The sequence below is a fragment of the Canis aureus genome, chromosome 37 (genome assembly GCF_053574225.1).
Source record: "Canis aureus isolate CA01 chromosome 37, VMU_Caureus_v.1.0, whole genome shotgun sequence".
Lineage (NCBI taxonomy): Eukaryota > Metazoa > Chordata > Mammalia > Carnivora > Canidae > Canis > Canis aureus.
This window is the reverse complement of record NC_135647.1, coordinates 19,721,076-19,743,320: the sequence shown is the minus strand read 5'-3', so window position 1 is coordinate 19,743,320 and position 22,245 is coordinate 19,721,076. Positions and strand designations below refer to the sequence as shown.

Genomic DNA, 22,245 nt, shown 5'->3' with positions numbered 1-22,245 from the left:
GGCAGTGGGGCGCGGGCCGCCAGCAGCCCGGGGACCTCTGGGAGCAGGTGCCCCGACAGCCACGCCGTGGCCCACCGTGACGTGTGTCCCACGATCCACCTCGGAGCTCGAGGGGGACACCCGGCCTCCGGTGACCTCTCCTGCTGGCCGGCCGCAGCGAGGGCCGGATGCCTCCCGCACCAACGGGGAGCCCGCACGTGCTTAGCGCGGAGACGTGCGCCCGGCTTCTCAACGACAGCGACTGAGGAGTCAAGCCAGACTCTGCTCGCCTTGGCTCCACTGGGCTGCACAGGGTTCGAAAAGTACTTGCACTGTGACTAAAGAGGCCTTCAGCCCCAGCCCGCCCTCGGCCACATGTTGGAAACTTCTAGCAACCCACCCCACCTGGGCCTCTGCCCATTCCCCCAGCCTGCCTCCTGCAGCAGGCCTCTTCCTCCTCCTCCTCCTCCCCCTCCTCCTCCTCCTCCTCTCAGGTGCACTCTGCAGGCCCGGGGCTCCTCTACCTGCACCCTAGCTCCGGGCCTGACAGCCGGACGCCTCCTACGTCCACAGCCTGGACCTGCAGGGCTCCGGAGGACTGGCGGCAGATCTGGGCAAGCAGCGCTGCTGCCCAACAGCTGAGGGAAGGTTGGAACCTACAAGTTGCTGCTACACACACACACACACACACACATGCAATACATACATACATACACATGCACACGTGCACTCTACATACATACACACAAAGACACACAGGATGCACACATATACACATACGTACACACAATACGTACACACACACACTCGCTACATGCATACACACATGGATACACACAGACACACAGACACAAATACCATACAAGCACACATACACACGACATACAGACATACATGTACACATACACGCATACATGCATGCACACTCTATACACACGTGGGCACATATGCATGTACATGCATACATGTGTGGGCACATATATGCATATGCACTCTACATGCATACACGTGTGCACATACATGTACACACATGCGTGCGTGCACACGTGGACACATATACACATACATGCATGCACACCATACATGTGTGCATACAGAGAGAGACACACAGACACATATAAACATACACACATATACTTGCAGACACACATACATACACACAAACCCATACATATATACAGACACAGACACACAGATCCATACATAATAGTACATGCATAAGCACACACATAGAAACACAGGCACATGCATACGTACATATATACACACATAGACATACATGCACACGTAACACATACATATACACACCAGGACACACGGACACACACATACAAACACATGGACACATATACACACGCACGCACACACACAAACCCTTCTACTTCTGATCCATCCCCAGCTCTGACTGTTTGGGGAGTGATTGGTCAGGGCCCTGCAAGCGCTCCACCAGGAAGTCTTCCTGCACACCCCTGTGTCACGCGGCTCCAGGGACGCCAGGCACATTTTAGGGCGTGCATCTTAGAGGTGGCAGTCCCCTGGCCTGGCTCCTGGTTTCTCCCGCTTCAAACCCTGCCTGCTTCCCACCGGTTGTCAGCAACTCCCAAGAGCTCAGCAACAAGAAGAGAGTTGTACCCGCATGGACCCAGACGGGTGCCACCACCCTTCCTCCCCCCGCCCTGGGGGGATGGGCTTCCCATTCACGCAGGGGAAGCTTCTGGCAGGGGCAGTGAGCCCGGTGCCGACCAGAGCTCCGGGACTGCGAAGCTGCAGCTGCAGCAGCAGCAGCAGGTGGATGTCAGGGGGGCACTGAGACGGCGTGGGGCCGGGGACCGTTTCAGGGTCGCCAGGCCCAGCTAGGACTCGGGCTGACCTCAGAGCAAAGCAGCTCCTCCCGCGCGAGGCCAGGTGAGGCTGAGACCCTGCATCGGCAGGGCTGGCTGCACCACCTTGTGGGGCTCCTTCTGGGGGTGGCCTCTTGCTAAGGGAGCCAGACGGGGTAGAAGAGGAACGCAGGCCGGGGCCAGGCCAGAACCGGGGCTCGGTCTGCAGGGGGGGCGGCGGGGGCAGGAGGCCGGGTCCCGGCTTCTGTGGGGCAGCCCTCTCACAGCCACGGCCTCGCAGCGGGTGCGGCGTGAGCCCCACAGACCTGGATCCCCCCCCCTCCCCCCGGCTGGGCAGTCCAGACTCAACCCCACACCGCGTCCTAAACCGACCTCCTCCACAAAGCCAGACGGCTGCTCTGCATCAGTGACCAGTGTGCGTCGTCGACCTGTCTGGGCGCAGGCTCACCTCCCTTTCCAGAACTGGGAAGCAGGACGATGAAAGACCTCGCCTGAGAGTCGGCCAGAAGGCACATGGGACGGTGGCTGCCCCGCAGGAGGAGGGGACCTGAGCATGAGGAAGGCCTCTCTCGGCCCTGAAAGACCCAAGACCTCACAGGCCCAGATCCCTCATCTTCCTTCCTGTCCTTGGAAGAGAACACACATAAAAAGTGAGAGAAAGAACCCCAAGACTGATTCCTCATTCCCTTTAGAACCACTAAAGTCCCATTAGGGTCTCAAATCTAGAATTTAGCTCACCCAGGATTTTTGGAATGTTCTTCAGTTGAGGTGAATGGGAAGAGAGACCCTCCACCACCGCCATCTAGCCTGTGGCTGCACGTTGATCCTCGTGCACTCTCACACGCCCACACACCCACTCACACTCATTCTTACGCACACACATTCACACCCATGTTCACACATATTCACACTCACATACTTGTGCTCCTATACTCACACTTTCTCACACATTTTCACACTCACACATACACTCACAGGCACATACTCACATTCTTGCACTCACACACCACTCACCATGATGGAAGGGCGATGGTACTGCCAGTGTGATGAGAACAGTAGTAACATCTGCCCCTTAAATCCATATGGTAAGTCAGTTATTAATCTACAGCAAGGGATACCTGAGTGGCCCAACAGTTGAGTGTCTGCCCATGGCTCAGGGTGTGACCCTGGGATCCCGGGATCGAGTCCCACATCGGGCTCCTCCCAGGGAGCCTGCTTCTCCCTCTGCCTATGTCTCTGCCTCTCTGTGTCTCTCATGAATAAATAAAATCTTTTTTTAAAAGAATCTTTGGCAAAAACTAAAACACAGGGTGTGGTTAGAAGCAGAAATACTGGTCCAAGTCCCTGCTCTGCTGTGTCGGGTATACTTGGACCCAAGCTCGAGCTTGTAAATAAACCCTCGTGTACTTGCAAAAAAAAAAAAAAAGAGAGAGAGAGAGGAGAAGAGCAGAAATACTACCAGGCCATGGACTGCCTGGGGCCCCACTGCTCTGCTAGCCTCTTACCTCACTCCCAGGGCAGTGGCAGCCCTAAAAGTTTCTCATCTGCACGTCTATGTGGGCGCCGTCAAATCCGTGGTCATACTGTGAGAGGCCCAGCAGCCTGCAGGATGGAGGCTCAGACCATTAACATAAAACATAAGCAGAGGGACCATTAACATAAAACATAAGCAGAGGGAGCAGCTTAAGAAGGAAAGACATTCTTCAAAATTCTATTTATTTATTCATTTATTTATATATTTATTTAGAGAGGAAAGAGAGCGTGCACACAAGGTGAACAGGGGCAGAGGGTCGGGGAGAGAGACAAAAGCTCGAGCAGACTCCTGCTGAGTGTGGAGCCCAACTCGGGGCTCGATCTCACAACCCTGAGATCATGACCTGAATGGAAATGGAGAGTTGGGCGCTCCGCCGACTGAGCCACCCAGGCGCCCCCCCGGGGAGGGATATGAGCTGTGCTACAACGTGGAAGAACCTTGAGCATATGGTGCCAAGTGAATGGACAAATCCTGGATGATTCCCGTTGTCCTAGGCCCCTAGCGTCATCAAATTCAAAGAGATGGAAGGAAGAGTAGCTGCCAGGGGCTGGGGGGTGGGAGTCTGTGGTTCATGGGGGCAGAGTTTCAGTTGGGCAAGATGAAAAAGTTCTGGAGATGGATGGTGGTGATGGTTGCACAACAGTGTGAATGCACTTCGTGCCGCCGACCCACACTCTTAAAAATGGCTAATGTGTATCTTAACACGGTTTTTAAGAATAAAGAGAACCAATCATCCCACAAAAATCAGAGGCAAACGGTACAGCATGGACCGTGAGCTCCCCCAAGGTTTCAGAATCCAGAGAAGCCTTCCTGGAAGAGGAAGAGCTCACATGGCTGTCCACCCTCCTTCGTAAGCTGTAAAGGGCTGGCAAAAGGGGCGGCCCAGGCCAGCGAGGTGTAAAGGCTGTCTTAAGCTCCAGAAAGCTCCAGTCACCAAGGCACAGCAAGGTAAGGTGGGCATGACCATACAATATAGATCCCAAGGCCCAGTTCTTTTGAGGATGAAGCAGTACTATCAACAATTACAGAAGACAGGGGTATGTTGTCCCCTGGGACACAGTGGGAAGACCCCAGGCTTGGGGACCAGGCAGCTTAGGCTTGGCTTCCCATCTCAGCGGGGGCACCCACTTGGACAAATCACTTTCTGTCTCTGTGCCTCAGTTTCCCCATCACTAAAGTTCCTATCTCATAAGGTTACCGTGAGTAGCAAACATAAGATGAAAAAAGCTTCCAGCCCAGGATCTGGCACTCCCCAAATACTACGAGCCTGCAATCTCTTATCTGCAATTCTGGAATTCAACAAGCAATGAAACCCGAAAGCTTTTCAAGCTTGTTTGGTGGCAAAAACCTGTGACCAACGTATGGCTATTCAGAAGCTTTATCCCACTTGGTGTGATTTATGTTTTGCTGCAGAAATATTAATGTATTTGATGACAGGGTGCTGCCCCAGTCCTGCTGGGCATGTGTTATCTTCTGAAAGTTCAAACTTTCTGTACTAGGTTGAAAGGATGAGGGCTCTAATTACAGTCTTACCGTCCTATATAGATTTAAAGCTTTTGTCACTTATAGTTATGGAATGTTACATTATGTGAAAAAATGCCATTTTTTTAAGAGTTTATTTATTATGAGAGACACAGAGAGAGGCAGAGACATAGGCAGAGGGAGAAGCAGGCTCCATGCAGGGAGTCTGATGTGGGACTTGATCCCAGGACCCCAGGATCACGCCCTGAGCTGAAGGCAGATGCTCAACCGCTGAGCCACCCAGGCTCTCCTTCATGTTTCGCTTAAAAAAAAAAAAAAGTAACATAAATTAATGTGTAATCTATGCTCTTGTTTTTTAAAAAGTATATATACATAAGCTTATCTGTGGATAAATCATCTCCAGAGCATTCTTCGGGGTGGAAACAGTGGTAATCTCTAGAAACAAAGACGCTGTGGATGGGAAGGGGGGAAACTGATGTTGAAATTTTTATTTCACACACAGAACACCTTTTTTAGACATCAATTATTAAAGTAAAAGATGCTTCATACCCATTAGGATGGCCAGTGTGGAAAAAACAAAACAGACAAAAGCTAGTGTTGGCAAGGATATGGAGCAAAGGAATCCTCGTGCACTGTTGGTGGAAATGTAAAATAACGCAGCTGTGGGAAGCCAAATGGAGTTTCCTCAAAAATCTAAAACCAGAACTACCATGTGATCCAGCAACTTCACTTCTGAGTAGAAACGCAAGAGAATTGAATGGGGGGTCTCCAACAGATAGTTGTGCCCCCGTGTTCAGAGCAGCATCATTCACGGTAGCTTATAGGTGGAGGCCACCCCAGGGGCCGTCGGTGGGTGAGTGGTTAAACAAAATGTGGCCTACACAGTCAGTAGCATATTCTTCAGCCTCAAAAAAGGAAGGAACTTCTGACAACACGGATGAAACTCGAGGACACTATGCTCAGAGACCTAAGCCAGTCACAAAGGACAAATGCTGCATGAGCCTACTTGCAGGAGGTCCTTGGGGAAGTGAAGTACGTGGACACAGAACACAGCAGAGTGGCTGCCAGGGGCCAGAGGGCGGGGAGGGTGAGGGGAATGGGTGCAGCTCCAGTTTGGAAAGATGAAGAAGTTCTGGGGCTGGAGGGTGGGGATAGCTCCACACCACGTGACTGCACTCAATGCCACTGAACTTTACACTCAGAGACCGTTAAGATGGTAAAGTTTTGGCGATGTGTATTTTACAACGGTTAAAAATAAAGTTAAAAGAGAAGCTTCCCGTGTCACAAATCCCTTTGGATATGCCCCTGCCACGGGAGCTGAACCTTCCCCAGGAGCCGCGCCAGCCCAGGGCCCGCTGAATAATGCATGAGTCAAAGGGCTTGTCAGGGAGGGCCTCCTCCAGGGCTCCCGGCCCTGCTGACCGCAGAGGGCCCTGGGAAGGGCTGCCTTGGGGAGCAGGTGCTGGCGTCTGATGCGGACCAGGCTGGTGGTGTCCCAGCTTAGATGCAGGCTGTGGGGAGCGGGAGCCTGTAGCGACAGGGGTCAGGTTCCTAGACACGCCCCAAAGGGGTCCTTGCAGGATGCTCTGGACATGGAGCGGTGGGCGGGATGGGCAAAGTGAGGGAAGGGGTGGGAGATACAGGCGGCCAGTTTGGAGTGACAAGTCATGGGAATAAAAGGCAGCATGGGGAATATCGCCAATGATGCTGTTCTTGCATTGTCTGGTGACAGATGGTAGCCACACTGCTGGTGGCATAAAGTATAAACTTATCAAATCCCTTCATTGTACCTGAAACTAATGGGACATTGTGTGCCAACTACACTCAAAGAGAAAGGTGCTCTGGGCAGAGCCATGGGTCCCCCCCACCCACCCACCCAGCGGTGTCAGCCCTCCCAGAAAAGCATTGAGGAGCCTCTGCTTCTCTTCGAAAGAAGATCCCCAGCCCACGGCTCCTCCTCAAAGTCTAAAGAGGCAAATAGCACAGAGAAATAAGAAGATCCATCTCTTTCTTTAACACCTTGACACCAAGTTTCTGTTTTTATCCTTTGTTGGTTTTTTTTCCCCCAGTTAACTTTAAAGGAAGGTCCTTTCTGGCTGATTAGAGTACTGGGCTCGTTTCTGGGGCAATTAGCAATTTCAGCTTTAATTCTGAGTTTCTCCTTACCAGTAAATGGTGGCACCCTCTGTGGGCTCAGACCCTAGGGGCCCTCTGCGCGAGGAGGCTCACGCACAGGTGTTTGTGGGCATTGGTGGGGGGAGCACGGAGGCTGGGTTCCAGCGCTACCTCTCATCCAGGTTCTACAGGCAGGCCCCTGGCTCCCCTGGGTCCCAGGCCCCTCACCTGTAAAGTGGACCGGGCACCTCCAGAGGTGCCATCTGTTGATCAGTTAGGGAAACAGTGCCCAGCCAGGGAGACTAACAGAGGAAATGTAAGGTGGGGGCAGTGGTTACAGAGGTGTTGGAAGAGCTGAAAAGCCAATCCCAGACAGAAGTAGCAGAAGATCCTATGCACCCTAGGTATGGAAAGGAACTGCTATCAGCACCCGAAGCCTGGGCAGTCTGGTGCAGCTGGAACCTCAGGAAAGGTCTGTCCGACAAAGGCGCGCCTGCAGAGCACAGCTGTTAGAGCCTCTGGCCGGCTCAGAGTGAGATGGGGGGAAACACCCCAGCTTTCCCCCCCCCTCCAGCCCTCTGATTTATGCTCATTCCCTGAACCCCCTTGGGCTGAATCCAGCTGGAAGCCAGGCAGCGAGGGAGCCTGGGAGATGTAGTTCGCAAGGCAGACTGTTGCAATCCAAAGCAGGGCAGGGGAATCCAGGCGAAAGACCAGTTAATCCAGCCACGGCTGTTGCAATCATCCCAGACTCAGAGGGGAGTTGTTTTTTGTGAGGTTTTTTTTTTTTTTCACTTTTTTTGTTCTGATCTGGCATTTCTGTTTTCGATGCCCCAAATGCAAAGGAATGGAGTTAAAGTTGGACAGAATGGAAACATTTGAAATTAAGCTGTAAAGTTCACTTTCCAGGCCAGCCCATCATTCTGAACGCCTGCCCCCACCCCACAATGTAGATTTTGTGTCCTCTGGCTCTCCCCTTGCCAGACCGAGCACCCCCTGACTGACACCTCTGCCCATGCTCTCTCTCAGCAAGGAGCAGGCTGTGCTAAGCAGGTGTAAGATGTGGGCCAGACACAAACAGAGCTGGATTCAACCCAGCCAGAGGGAGGAGGAGGCAGTGTAACAGGTTTCCACCCCACCTGGAGAAGCAGGAGCATTATTTCCTCCACCAGGGCTGGCCTTCCAGGTACAGAGAGCAGAGGTCACTGTGGTCCAATGGGCTGAGCATAGGTTAGGAACTCAATTGCTCTTTGTTTAGATTCAGCTGAGGCACCCAACCTTGTGTGACCTTCAGTCAAACACAACTCTCAGGATGCAATCTGCTTTACAGGACGAGGAAGACGTGACTAGGGAGGCCCGCTGAAGCAACGTGAAAGGTAACCATTGTGCACAGAAACGTACGATGATGGCAATGCCCAGCATTCACACCGTGCCCTTCCTGAGTCCTGAACTCATACCTGATCTCACTGGTCCTTCAGACCATCCTTGTGAAGGAAGGGGAGGGACTTTTATGCACACTTTACAGAGAGAGAACCCCGGGCTCTGAAAATATGCAGCAACCGGCACAGGGAGTCAAGCTGGCATCATATTCAAGGCCCCGTGAGCATCAGCCCAAACCTGCTCGAACTGAGCCATCGAGGACCACTTCCCCCTTAAGCCCCCGGGGCCCCAGGGCAGCTCAGGAACATCTGTAGGAACCCACGCTCTTGGGGATCCCTGGGTGGCTCAGCGGTTGGGCGTCTGCCTCTGGCCCGGGGCGTGATCCTGGAGACCTGGGATCGAGTCCCACGTTGGGCTCCCTGCATGGAGCCTGCTTCTCCCTCTGCCTGTCTCTCTCTCTCTCTCTCTCTCTCTCTCTCTGTGACTCTCATGAATAAATAAATAAAATATTTAAAAAAAAAAAAAGGAACCCACACTCTTTGCCATTAAGTCTGAAAAGGAGAGGAGGAACACATGGCAGGGAGGCCAAGGAGGTCAGAGAAAGAAGCAGAGAGAAAGCAGAGATAAGGAAGGGAGCTATGATGGAAAAGAGAGATAGGAACACATGGCTTAGGGACCTGGGCTGCCCGGGCTCTTGACTACAGCCTGTGAGGGAGACTGGCTCCGCAGAGCTAGGTTTTACCAGCCCTGGAGGCTTCGATGCCTCCCAGCATCACTCCCCCGGACTGGAAACTCACTGGGGTGGCTTGAATGAAAAGCCACTCCCCCTCGCACGAATCTGGGGTGGCTCCCATTATCAGCCGGCCTTTTCTTCCCTGCAGGGCCCAGCTGATGACACTCGAAGTCCGGTTCCCTTTTCTGGAAGGTGCTATTGTGTAAGGTGGGAGAACAGATACTCACGTGGGTGTGCTGAAGCTCAGGCATGTTTACCTGCACCTGCACAGTGGAAGGCTCTCACACAGATGGAGGGCGGCACCCGCCACCTTTCCTTAGGGTTGCCAGGGTCCTCTTCCCCCCACCCGCACATCTGGGCTCCTGTCAACGACGAGCTCTTACGGAAGCCGGGCAGGTGTCATTCCCCAGGCACGCGGAGCGTCGGAAAAGATGTGGCTAGAGTTCGGCTGGTGCATAGGCCTTATACTCGCCCCTCTCGGACAGTCACCCTCCAGCCCCTCGAAAGCAGGGGGCTCTGGCCAAGTCTTCTGCTAAAGTGAGAGACGTCTCCTCTAGTTCAGACACCCCAACGCATGCCACCGGGTCCAGAAATACACACAAATTCCACTTGTGCTCATTTTCACCCCAAATGGTTTTGCAGAAAGTAGAGCCTTATAACAGAAAAGCTTCCTGGACTGCAGGCAGGGCTGCACCAATGAATCCAGGCTATAATTACGGTGGCACCCTGGACACCAGCAAAACTCGCTCCTCAGTGTGCCCACCCCGCTATGCGCCGTCCCCAAAAGTCTACTTAAGTTGCTCAACATTGCAATTGCAGGGCTTTCCTTCGGAGCGTGTAGGGAAAATGACATTTATTCTTTGGTTATTGCTGTCTGACCCCCAGAGTGGGTAAACAAACAAGCTGTCCTTGTCGCAAACACCTCCTTGTCGCATCTCCCCGCCGCCAAGCCACATGCAGCTCGACAATGGGCCGGACAGCCGTCCGTCGGGCTGCGTGCGGAACAGGCATTCTCGGCCCTCTGAGTCTCGCCATCGAGTTATTGATGGGAACAGGTGCCCATAATTCAGCATAACCCGCTGAGCCTTGCTTCACTTTCTCTGGAAACCTCTTGATTTAGGAGTGAAGGCTCCTGGCTCCTCCCGGGCTGGCCTGTAAACATCTCGGTCTGGATTTGCCGAGGTGGGTTGCTAAATTTAATTGCCAGTTTCCATCCCATGTGACGGTGTGTGACAGGCCAGCTCACCCTGTGAGTTAGCCAAGGGGTTTTAAATAAATGCTTTCTGACGGAAAGGATGTTAAAGCTCCCTGTGATTCAGCAGCCAGCCTGGAGAGTGAGGCGCTCTGGGTTTTCCTGCTGAGCTGCAGCCGTGTCAACCCCCTGGGGTCCGTCACCACTTCCCACGGGCCTGGGAGACGGGCGTCCGGGGTCTGGGCAAAGAGCTCCAGCAGGGTCAGGAGGCCTTCGCCAGCCCGGGCTGTCCCAGGTCTCTGTGACCTTGGAACCAGACAGCTCTGTGGGCCAGCCTCAGCTTCTCCATCTGGAAAGAGGAACTGTTAACAAAAAAGTCAGGAGTGGCAGCGAATGTTTGGAGCTTTCAGGAGGCACAATCACAGTACTGTTGCTGGAAGCATCCGCAGAGCCCCAGACAACAAGCCCTTCAAAGCAAGCAGCATTAGCCTCGCCCACGGCCTTGAAATAAAAATGGAATAAACTCCTGATGACATCTGTATCCTCCCTATTTCCTTGGGAAGCCTCCCGTCGGTGAATACACGCTCAATCTGCCTTCTCAGGTTACTTCATGTGGTCTGAGCCACAGCAGCACGGCCTCAGCGGGGAGCTTGTGGGAAATGCAGAGTCTCGGGCCCCAGCCATCCGTGCTGAGTTAGGATGTGCCGCTTAACCGGCTCCCCTGGCGATGCACAAGTATTCTAAATACTGAGAGGTGCTGCTCTACAGCGGTGGTTGTCAAACTCTAGCACACACTCAAATTCCCTGGAAAGCTTGTCAAAACATTGCGAGGCCCTGCCTGTGGAGTTTCAGATTCAGTAGGTCTGGGATGAGGCTGGATAATTTGCATGTCTACCAGGTTCCCTGGGGGTGATAAGGCTGCTTGTCTGGGAACCACACTTGGAGAACCAGTGGTAGGTATTCCCCGTGGCAGCTGCTTTGGGATGCCTTACTCCCCAGGTCACTGAGAGTCCCTAATATTGTAATATCTCTTCTTTGTCCGCTGTGGCCCATAGAATCAGGGCATTCTGCTCTCACCATGTCTTAATGTCTAGCTCTCTAATCATCTTTGATCTCTTGAATCCAGGCCGTGTTTCTCTCTCTCCCTTCTACTTGGAAGCTCTGCACCGGACACACAAAACCAGAGAGCAGGTGCTGTGCCAAAATGGGAGGAGTTCGTGAAAAATCTTCCTTCTTCCTCCTCCATGGCAATTCTAACATTCCACTTGTTTTTTTCAACTAGAGTCGTGCTGCTGGTTAAGAAGCTTGTAATGACATGACTAGCACAGACTAACCAAGCTTATTGACTACGGTACCATTTGTACTATTACATTTTAATTGCATGAGCAGCATCATGACACGTTTATTAAAACAATTGACACTGGAGAATAATGAATTAAAATCAAAAGTCAATCTTTATGTCCGACTCCTCCCATCCCCTATTTTATTCTCCTTCCTTAAATAAGGACTACTGGCAGTTACCCATGTATCCTTCTGTGCCTTTCTATATTCATATACACATAAATATAGATAGATAGACATGCAGATATATATCAGTATATATTTGCGTGATCATACCATGTGGTTCTGCAACTTTACTTTATTGATTAACAGTATTTCTTAGGAATCCTCTAAAATCAATAAACAGCCTCTACTTCATTTACTTACAAACTGCATGCCTATATTCCATAATATGGATAAATCATATTTAGCCACTCTACTGATGAGTATTTTTGTTATTCCCAATATTTTGCTATATTACAAACTATATTAAATTAGCACTGTCATGAGATTCAACTGAGAAGTGGCCTCCCCAAAGGCGATGTCAATTTACATGATCTCCAGCCACTGTGAAAGTGTTTATTTCTAACCCTGTCCCCAATGCTGGCTATTAACAGTCTTCCACATTTTTACCAATATATTGAAGATCTCTCATTATCTGAATGTGCATTTACCCGATTACTATATTCCTTATTCAGAGTCTCTGTCCTTTATCACTTGGACTGTTGGGGGTTTTTGTTTATTGTTTGTTTGTTTGGTTGGTTGGTTGGTTGGTTGGTTGGTTTTTTGTGGTTTGTTTGTTTTTTTGTTTGTTTTTTTTTTTTCTTTTTTGGTGGAGAGAGAATAGGAGCAATGGTCTAGAGATTAGCCTTTGGTCTACTAAAAATGTTGCAAAGTTTCGTCCAAGACTCTCCCTCGACTTTTCCTCACTTTCTGTCATCTTTTGTCCTGTAGAACTTCTAGTTTTTGTATAATCCATAATACACTTCCCACTGAATCCTGTATTGCTAGAAATCAGAGTCTTCCAATCAACGTTCTTCTGAGGCAAAATAGTCTTCTTGCCATGAACGGAAAGAATTTGGGAGAGGCAGTGGTAAGTAAAACTCAGGAGGGAAATAAAGGAATCAATAAAGGAAGAGGTGAAATGGGAGTCAAAGGTAGCTGCCATGGGGCAGTGACTCTCCACCAGGGTCTCATGTTTCTGCCCATCTCGCAGACAGAGGCAGGGACCACCTCTGCTCCAGATAGTCTTTTCCACAATATCTGCATAGAGAACAGCCTTGGAAGACAGAGATATCGTCTCCCTCTGGAGCTCAGGGCTAGTTTGTTGGCTGTCCAACATGATAAAGATAAAGCCTTCCCCAAGCAAAGGTTGCAGGTTTGCTTGTGGTCTGTTAAAACCCCAATAAAAGATTGGGGTTTTGTAAACTCGGAAAGATAGAGGTGTCATCTGGGTCAGTTTGCCCACCCTGTGGGAACTGTGGCTTGGAAAAGATGATACTTTGATTCCTGCTACTGCTTGGAGGATGAAATTGTCCTTTGTCCCTAACCCAGAAGTCACAAAGCAGGGACACCTGGGTGGCTAGAGGTTGAGCTTCTGCCTTCAGCTCAGGGCGTGATCCTGGAGTTCCAGGATCGAGTCCCACATCGGGTTCCCCGCAGAGAGCCTGCTTCTCCCTCTGCCTGTGACTCTGCCTCTCTCTCTGTGTCTCTCATGAATAAATAAATCAAACCTTTAAAAAAAAAAAAATCTAAGACGCTGCTGGTGAGGAATGCTGTTTCGGTGGACCATCCAATCAGGTTTATTGTCATACCCAGTAATGAAGAAGGTGAGCTGATAGAGACAGCCGGGACTCTCAGAAAGCTGCACTTGGTGGGACCTTCATAGGTTTAAGGGCTTGGTCTTGTAGAAACTCAGTCAAAGCGAGCTCACCCAGGAGGCAGTTGGTGCTGGAGAATGGAGTCATGCCAACCAAGTTCATCAAGATAAGAAGCTGATTTACAAACCTGGGAGTCAGAGACTTATTTGTAAAGCAAAAGACGAACATTTCCAACAACTACAATTTTGTCATCCAACATACCGAGCACCCTACCCCTCTCCAGCTGCTGGGTACTAATGAAACAGAATTAATAACCACAGTGTTTGTCAAGTTCACCAGACCAAGCAAAAGGGATTGAATGACCCTGAAGCTTGCTTCTTCTGCTAGAATGCATTAGATAGTTGCATTAGGGGGTGATGAACATTCTCTTCCCCAATGAAAAATATACTTTTTTAGTGACCAGAATGTTCTTGTTCACTAAACACAATGCCTGTCTCCTTTGACTGTGCTGGAAATACTCCTCACTGCTTAGCGTCATCCTCCCTCACTAGATTCCAAGAGGCTCACCGCCTTACCGCTTGCAGTTTAAAACAGATTTGTGCATTTTAACATGCTCACACGGTGTGTGTCGTTAGGCTCCTTTTCAGTCAGCAGCTTTGTAAAAGATAACTCAGGAAATACCCTCATTCCCTCCGTAATAAAAGAGTGCGACACATCCCTAGATTTAGTCTCTCGGACTCAGCTCTTCCATCTGCTAGCTGGCTGTCCTTACACAGGATCGTAAATTCTACAAGTTTCAATTTCCTCACTTGTAAAAGATGACAATACCTACTTTGGATTAAAACTCAACAATCACGGGGCACCTGAGTGGCTTAGCGGTTGGCTCAGGGTGTGATCCCCGGGGTCCTGGGATTGAGTCCCACAACGGACTCCCCGCAGGGAGCCTGCTTCTCCCTCTGTCTATGTCTCTGCCTCTTTCTCTGTGTCTCTCATGAATAAATAAATAAAATCTTTAAAAAAAAAAGATCAACAATCTTGTATATAAAAAATACCTTATAATCTCTAAATATCTAAAGGGTTATACAGTAATAATCATAAAAGCAGCAAATCCTAACAGCATATAGGTCATGTTACAACCGATGGCTTTCCTGCATCAAACTTATCCCAATCGTGGTGTGAGGGTCTAATTAACTTTTAGCTTTCATTTTCAATTAGCACTTTCTTTTCAATCTTGCCCTACATTCTAGCTTCCATCTGATTTTTGAGACCCATAGCTGCTTCGTAATGGTAAGAGCTGAGAGAGATTTCTTTGTCCTGTGCTCCAAAAGTGGATTGGATGAGAAATTGTGTGCAGAGGCCTGTTATCAATGGGAGTGTTGCAATGAGGAGAACCTGGTGTGGTGAGCAGTTTCACAGGGGCTCATCCGGGGCCTTTCACTGTGAGCAGGATGTTTTGCCGGTGAAGAAAGCAATGAGACATAGCTAGCAGACAAAGGGACACACAAGCAGTACAACCCCGTGGGCAGCAGAGCTGGCAGCTAAGAAGCCAAGATTGTTACATTTAGTACCACAGACCGGAGGATGGTGGGAAAAGCCTTTCACATCCCAGACCAGGGCGCTTCCCAACTGCTCCGGGAAAGACAGTCGCCTTGCTGCCACAGCACTTGGCAGTTTCTGCTTTGATCTGGGAGCCCTATCTGGAACAAGGAAACTCAGAAGTGTATCAAAAAAGAGAAGTGGAAAAAAAAAAAAAGTGACCCAAATTCTCTTAAAATGAAAGGATTTTAACTCAAAGAAAGATAAAGGGCCATGACTTTGAGTTTTCCCAAGTTAGTTCATTCATGTTCAATGCTGAAAACCAACACCAGCCTTACTCGGTAATCCACTTACTGAAGCTGGAACCTGACGTGTGAAAAGTTCTGTGTTGACAAAGTTTTGCATCAGCTGCTGCTGCTGCTATACAACATGTAAAAACGTGTAGTTTAATTTTAGCTTTATAACAAATAAGTGCTTTCCCAAACCCACTCAGAAGTACAGGCTGTCACTAGGTCTACAGGTGTGCTCTGAAATCAGATACCACCAAGAGATTCCATCGTGCTAAAATGTGCAAGGGCCAGGACAAAGCCATCCATCATTTTTTTTTTTTTTTATGTTTTTGTGAACCGTCCCAACAAGTGTGAGTGTCCCAAAGAAATCTTACAGTCAAGTTTTGTTGTGCATATATAAAGCCAGTGTGCATAAATGAAGGAGAAGGGGAGGGAAGGTGAGCCTGTGCAAATGTGCATATGTTCTATATTAAAAAGTGTCAGAAAAAGAGTAATAAATAAGATAAAGAGGTGAGGCTTCAAAGACGACAATTAAAGAAGCTTGGGAACAGTCAGATGGCATAGATCATTCATGTAACCCACCCCATTTAATGTGCTCCTTCTATGGTCCAGGCACTGTGCTGGGTCCCAGGAGTGACTTCAACCACAGAGCACTCTCAAGAAACTCCCAGCCTAATTAATATACGAACCATGGTGACACCATACAGAAGAGCCATAAGGTGGGTCAGGTGAAATGCTTTGAAAGCTCTGTGAATGACGGTCATCACCACATGTCATCTTCCAGGGCTTCTTGGAGTCACCTGAGGAGGGCCTTATTGAACAAATCTTTCTATCAAGGATGAAGGTTATGGAGTGTCTTGAAAGGAAATATGAAGTACATAGGCAAAAAGAATAGATGATATGGTTGGATTTATGAAATGTAAGGAAAGGGAAAAGTATTGTATCTGGGTAAGAGAGACTTTTCTAATTCTTAGCCATAAAATGAATAATGCAAAATTAAACCCTGTCCCTGTGACTAAGAATAACACCTAAGCCAGGAAGCATCCTGCCAATGTTTCCTTTTCCTACTGACGTTAGATACAAAGACCATCCTCCTAGAGGGAACTCTCTTGGAAGTTGTGTTTTAGCTTGGCCTCTTAGGTAACTTCAACCACAACCTCATCACGATGTGTGAAGATTAATGAAGTAACTGAGGTGTCTGCAAGCCCAGCTACAGAACCTCCAGGTAAGAAATCACCTCCCCCAAAAGACTACACTGAGTCAGATTCATTTCTCTGATGATTGCTTGCCTACTGTGTGCCAAGCACCATGGTAGAGGGTGGCCAATGGACAGGGGTATGTGAGCCAGCATCCAGACTCCCACTGAGATGCCTGAGCTCTTTGCTCCTGACCCCCACGCAGCTAGATGGCCAGAGCTCTCACCACCCTCTTCTCTGATTGTTGAGTTGATTGTCTGAATCCCCTGCTAATCTGTGAAGTCCTTGGGCAAGGACGATGGCTTTTATCTTTATATTCCCAAAGCCTGGCACATTCTAACTGGGAATAGAAGCAGCTCACCTTACTCATATTTCTTCTTACTCATTAAAGCATTTCGTTTTACATGCTTAAAACACACACATAAAGGGTGGCTCATTACACAGAACTTTTTAGTGTATTTTTTATTAAATTAATATTTCTTTTCATGTACGGATATGTCTATGTATGTATATATGTATGTATGTATGTATGTTTTTTGAGAGAGAGAGAGCATGTGAGCACGCATACGGGGGGGGGGGGGGAGAGGAAGGGGCAGAGGGAGATGAAGAATCCCAACCAGGCTCCATGCACAGCACGGAGTCCAACATAGACTCGATCTCATGACCCTGAGATCATGACCTGAGCCAAAATCAAGAGTCAGATGCTCAACCGACTGAGCCACCCAGGCGTCCCCATGTATGAATATATTGAAATCTTCCTATTCATCTTTATCTGGTACAGTGATCCTTTTACATGCAGATGTAACATTCAACTGGGATACAAAATCACTGAAATTGTATAATTGGCATTTTACAATACCATATAGCTCACATATGCCTTTTATTCCTATTGAAACAATGGAAACTCTGAGTAAAATGAGCCAAACTGTGTTTATTGCACCTCTTGTTATGTGCACAGTCTATCAACACTATCTTCAGCTTATTTAAAAGAAAGGAAGAACAAATGAGAAAGGAGCTCTTGGGTTACCCTAGCTTTCCCTATTCTCCATCATCATCTTCAGCCAAAGGGTGAGCTAACACAGGGAAGTGACATGAGTGAGACAGGAAATGATAGAGTTTCCTGGTCACTGGTGTTTCTTGGAACAGCACTGCCTTCTTTCTGCATTGGGAGCACGTTCCAGTTCTACCTGGAAAACATGGCCTCTCTCCCCTTTTCCCCACTTCCTCTCCTTACTTACTTCTCCTTCTCATTTCACTTAGTCATGGACATAACACACTTGCCTTGTACTCATTTTAAGTGTTGCTAGATTCCCATGTGTCATGGGTCGGCTGGGATTCTGTACTCATAGGGCATCATGAACAGCTACACATGAAGAGGGAAGCAGGGAAGGGCAGACATGCATATTACATGTATCTCCTCTGCTCACATGTGTATTCCAGTGTCCTTGGCCTTCACTAACAGAACACAACTACAAAGAGAAAATTATTGACAAGTTCGAGAGCCAAGCACCATCCAAGCGTGGGACCCTTCTACACACAGGACCCTGTGCAACTTCACAGGTTACATGTGGGTGAAGTGTGCCTTGGCTGTCCTGGAGAGTTATAATCAATCTGTACTGAAGAGTTACAATCAATCGGACTTCACTTTTGAGCAGCGATCAGATTGAAAATAGCTAAAAGAGAAGGCCTGGTAACTTCAAGACTGTAACAATAAAGGAGAATGCTATCCAAAGTCAGACACACTGAGAATATTACAATGTGACTTTAAAAGCCATCAGACAGGACTCTGACATTCTATTAAATTCAACAAACATTTATTGTGCTCAGCACTATCCAAAACCCCGCCAGGACAAGGGTGGGTGGAGGAGTATTCCTTGAATGAATAGGCACTGTCCCTGACCTCAAGAACACTAGTCTCACTGGGGAGACAGAGAGCTACAGAAAAACCATATTGCCAGACAGATTACAACCACTGCTGTGATAGTAAAAAAAATAAGCCGTAGGGAAGCAAACCAAGGGAGCATCAGACTCTGAGAAGACAGAGGTCAATGAGCAATAGATGACATTGAATTTGCCCTTAAAGGGGAGTAAAATATTGATAAAGGACAAGGAAAGGAAATTTGTCTTAGCTTGGATTCTTCCCAGAAGCAGAGCCTGAGACAAGGGTTTGCATGCAGGTGGTTTATTTTAGAAAGTGATTGAGAAGAGGGAAAGCTAACCCAAAGGTGTATTACTGAGCTTGTTAGTACTTTGGGCAAATGGAACTCAGTCCCGGTGGAAACTACTTAGGAGCCATGTAGAAGGTATCTTCACCCCAAGAACATGGGAGAGCAATATATCCACGGGCTTCCCGACCCCCATTGGTCCAAGGCTGCCCCGGGACTACTAATGAACTCCTTAGCATTTCCAGGTTAGCACATGCCCAAGAAGAGCTGAGCAGGCTCCCCCAGTTATTCCACACTGCCGAGGAAGAGAAGCCCAGAGGCAGAGAAGATATCTCTGCCGTGCAGCTGAAGTGAGGTGTGGTCAGGCTACACCTATGCACTGCTGGTTGCCACAGCAACACCTAGAACAAAAAGGTGTGGTGTGAGAGAAGCATCGGAGATGTTCTGCACAACATCTTGCCCTGTGCTCCTTAAACCTGAGCATGCGTCAGACTCCCCACAGGGCTTGTTACCACAGACTGATGGGCCCCACCCCAGAGTTTCTGGTTCAGTAGATGTAGAGTAGGGGCTGAGAATTAACATTTCTAATATGTGCTTTATACAGGCATCAAGACTTTTAAAGACAGTGGTCCACTCTGTACAGGGCTACAAAACTGATCAAGAAAGAGAAGTTTCCTAAAACAAACAAAGAAAAAAAAAACTATATACAGATCTCCAGAAGAGCAGAAATTGATTTCATCATAACAAGAATAGAACTGGCATGCATTCGTGTGTATTCATCACCATTGATAATCTACTGAGAATCGCTCATCTATTGATAATCTAATGAGCATTTCAACAGCCAAAAGGAAAGAAGAGGCTGATGTTAGTTATTGTTTGTGCCTTATTCCCACCTCAATCCAGATCTATTCTCTGCCCTCCTCTGTGACAGGGAAGATAACCTCTCCGGACCAGATCATCCAGATTGGTCAATCAGGGGCACCACTAGGAAACCAAAAACTGGGAGAAGAGATGGTTGGGGTTCTTAGTCTCCCTGGTCCTTCATGTCTTCCCAAAGAGCTGTTGGTGGCTCTATCCCCATGTGGCTACCCTCCTGTTGAAGCCTCCTCTGGCTCTGACAATTCTATCCCCACCCCTCATTGCCCCTTAGCCCTCAGGGAGCTCATGGCTCCTCACTGTTCTTGGTCCCAGGTGCCTTGCCATCCTGGGTTGGTTCCTCTAACTCTGCCCAAAGTGCTTCATTAATATTCTGTTCAATTCAGCCATCTTCTTTCTATCAGGATCCTGACTAATAACAGTACCTCAAGGGAAAAAAAAATTAGAGCCAGATAAAGCTACATAACTAGATCAGTATTTTTGAGCCTTTGGCATGAAGAAAACCCTGATAGCACTCAAGGTGATATTGAAATTTTAAGACTTAAATAAAGGATAAAATTAGATATAAGGTGAAAAAAGTGAATGAATTAACACATCAAAATAAACCAAGGCCTTGAAATGATTGCAGAGATTAAAGTTATATGATAAAAGCCAAAAGGAACTCCGTAGAGTCAGATTTTTCTTTCACACCCTGAGGAATTTGCTACAGGCAAGGGAGAGGTCCCCAAAGCACCAATTTGTGCTACATAAAACGGTTCCCCATCTCCGTGCGCTCCGGGAACACGGAATAGTGGCAGGAGAAAAGAAAGTGTGATTTAGGCTGTGGACATGAAAGCCTTCAGAAGCATCTTGGGAAACACAAGATAAGATCAGACCAGAAATTAATCAGAGAACACAGTGATAAGGTAACATGTTGCAATCCATTTAAAGTTCACATCTTGCTTGATTTATGCATCCATAATAAAATCCATCAAAAGCTGGTGGTTCTTCAGTCAGTTTTAACTCTCTTCTTTGGCATTCCCCGTCCCCCACCCCACCCCCAGCCCCAGGCTCTGCCTAGAGTTCCTGGCTCAGCATCTCAGAGAACACCAGATGCTTCGCCTTCCATCGTCAGCAACCACGGGCAAGTTAGAGTGGAGGGAGGAGGCGCTATGTTCTTCGGCAAGGACGGCTGGTTACTTCAGACCTCAAAGGGACTTTTCTAAGTGAGGTGCTTAAGTGAGACAGTGGGTGTTGTACAGGGAGGGAGGATTTTGTTTAAGCCTTGCAGCTCTTCTAAAAGGCCCTCTGTTCTTTTTTTACTCTGTTTACACTGTGCCCTGTTGTTTTCCAGATTTCCAAGGTTAAATCCGGCACCCCTATTAACACTGTTTGAGTCCTTCAGAATTTCCAGAGCTTCTCTGCTAATCCGATGTGTGTAGTGCTTTTCTTTTAGCTGAGCATGAATGTAGGGCGAATCAATGCTTTTGTTCACTACAGCAGAACGTTTCCCCATGTGATCATCTAAAATGTGGTCTGTGTCCTTAATCTTCTTATTGCTGAGTTGTTCCAGTTTATTGGCTACAGTATTTTACCTCAGGTGAGAGGGTATGATTATCATCGCAAAAATAGGTGATGTTTATTGAACATGTACTATGTGCTAGATAATGCATATTTAAGTATTTAATCCTATAGTAATCCTGTGAGGTAGCCCTATTTTTACAGATGGAGAAATTGAGCTCAAGAGACTAAGAGACTTATCCAAGATCATGGAGCTAGTAGGTGGCAAAGCTGGGCCGTGAATCCACTTAGCCCTTTCTTTAACCTAGTTGTTCTTGACCAGGGGTGGTGTTACCCCCGAGGGGACATGTGGAATGTCTATAGACAGTTTTGGTTATCAAGACCAAGGGAATGCGTCTAGTGAGGAGAGCCCGGGGATGATGCTAGACACCCTACAATGCCGTGCACAAACAATGCCAAGGCTGAGTGAACTTGGTCTAACCACCATGCCATATGATAAGACTCAAATCCCTTTCTGTTTATTTTTATGTCTTTGTATTCGGTAGGATGCCTTTGTTGGAAGAGGTCCTCATAGCGTCGCTTTCAGATTTACCCTTGATATATGAAGTAAGAAAGCTCTGCTCTTCCCCACCCACTCACCCCCAGCTTCCTTTGTCTCTCTTCCCTTCCCTGAGTAGGAATGAAGGGCTGATTAACTGCTTAGTAGAGCATTCATTCTGTGAGAACAGAATGTCGAACTCAGATGTTCTGTGATGGGCTATCTGGTTCTGGGATTGATTCAGTAAGATACACCCAGGCAGCTTTGCAGATTTTTTTTTTCCAGTTACCATAGGAAGTTGAAAGGAAAACAATAATTCTCTCAGAATTTCTCTGGTTTTTGCTATACTTTGAAATATCATACCAGTTCTATAGTAGCTTGAAAAAAATACAGGAGCAGAGCTGAAAAGATATACTTTCAGCTTTTATAAAAAGTCTTTGATGCCTAGAGGCTCATCTATTTGGGGCGATGCAATGTTCAGCTCATATGCATTTGCCTTGGATTTGAGCCAGTGAAAGGCAGCATCAGGATGTGGCTGTTCCTTCTCCCCCAGATCCTCATTCTTGTTTCTTTGAGGCCAATACATCCTGGAAAAGAGGGAAAGCTTCCTTTTCATGCTGTTCATGAACTGAAGGGATGCTGGTAGGTTAAATAATGTTTGAAAAGATACCCGCAGAAAATGAGACCCCCAGGCAACTTTAGAAACTTCTAGAAGCTGGTAGAGAAATTTGGAAAATAAAGGTCACAA

General features: G+C 48.1%; 1 protein-coding gene across 11 annotated transcripts in view; it reads right to left on the bottom strand.

The window, feature by feature from the left end:
• The window catches only part of LOC144306403 (uncharacterized), a 119,130-nt gene that overhangs the window by 38,648 nt on the left and 58,237 nt on the right, over positions 1–22,245 (bottom strand). For 2 of the 11 annotated variants that reach the window (XR_013373493.1, XR_013373488.1), the window contains exon 2: positions 4,952–5,137. The exons of the other annotated variants lie outside the window; for them this stretch is intronic. The gene's annotated coding sequence lies outside the window, so the exon portion shown is untranslated. Of the gene's footprint in view, positions 1–4,951; positions 5,138–22,245 lie in introns of those variants that run through there. 11 annotated transcript variants of the gene reach the window in all.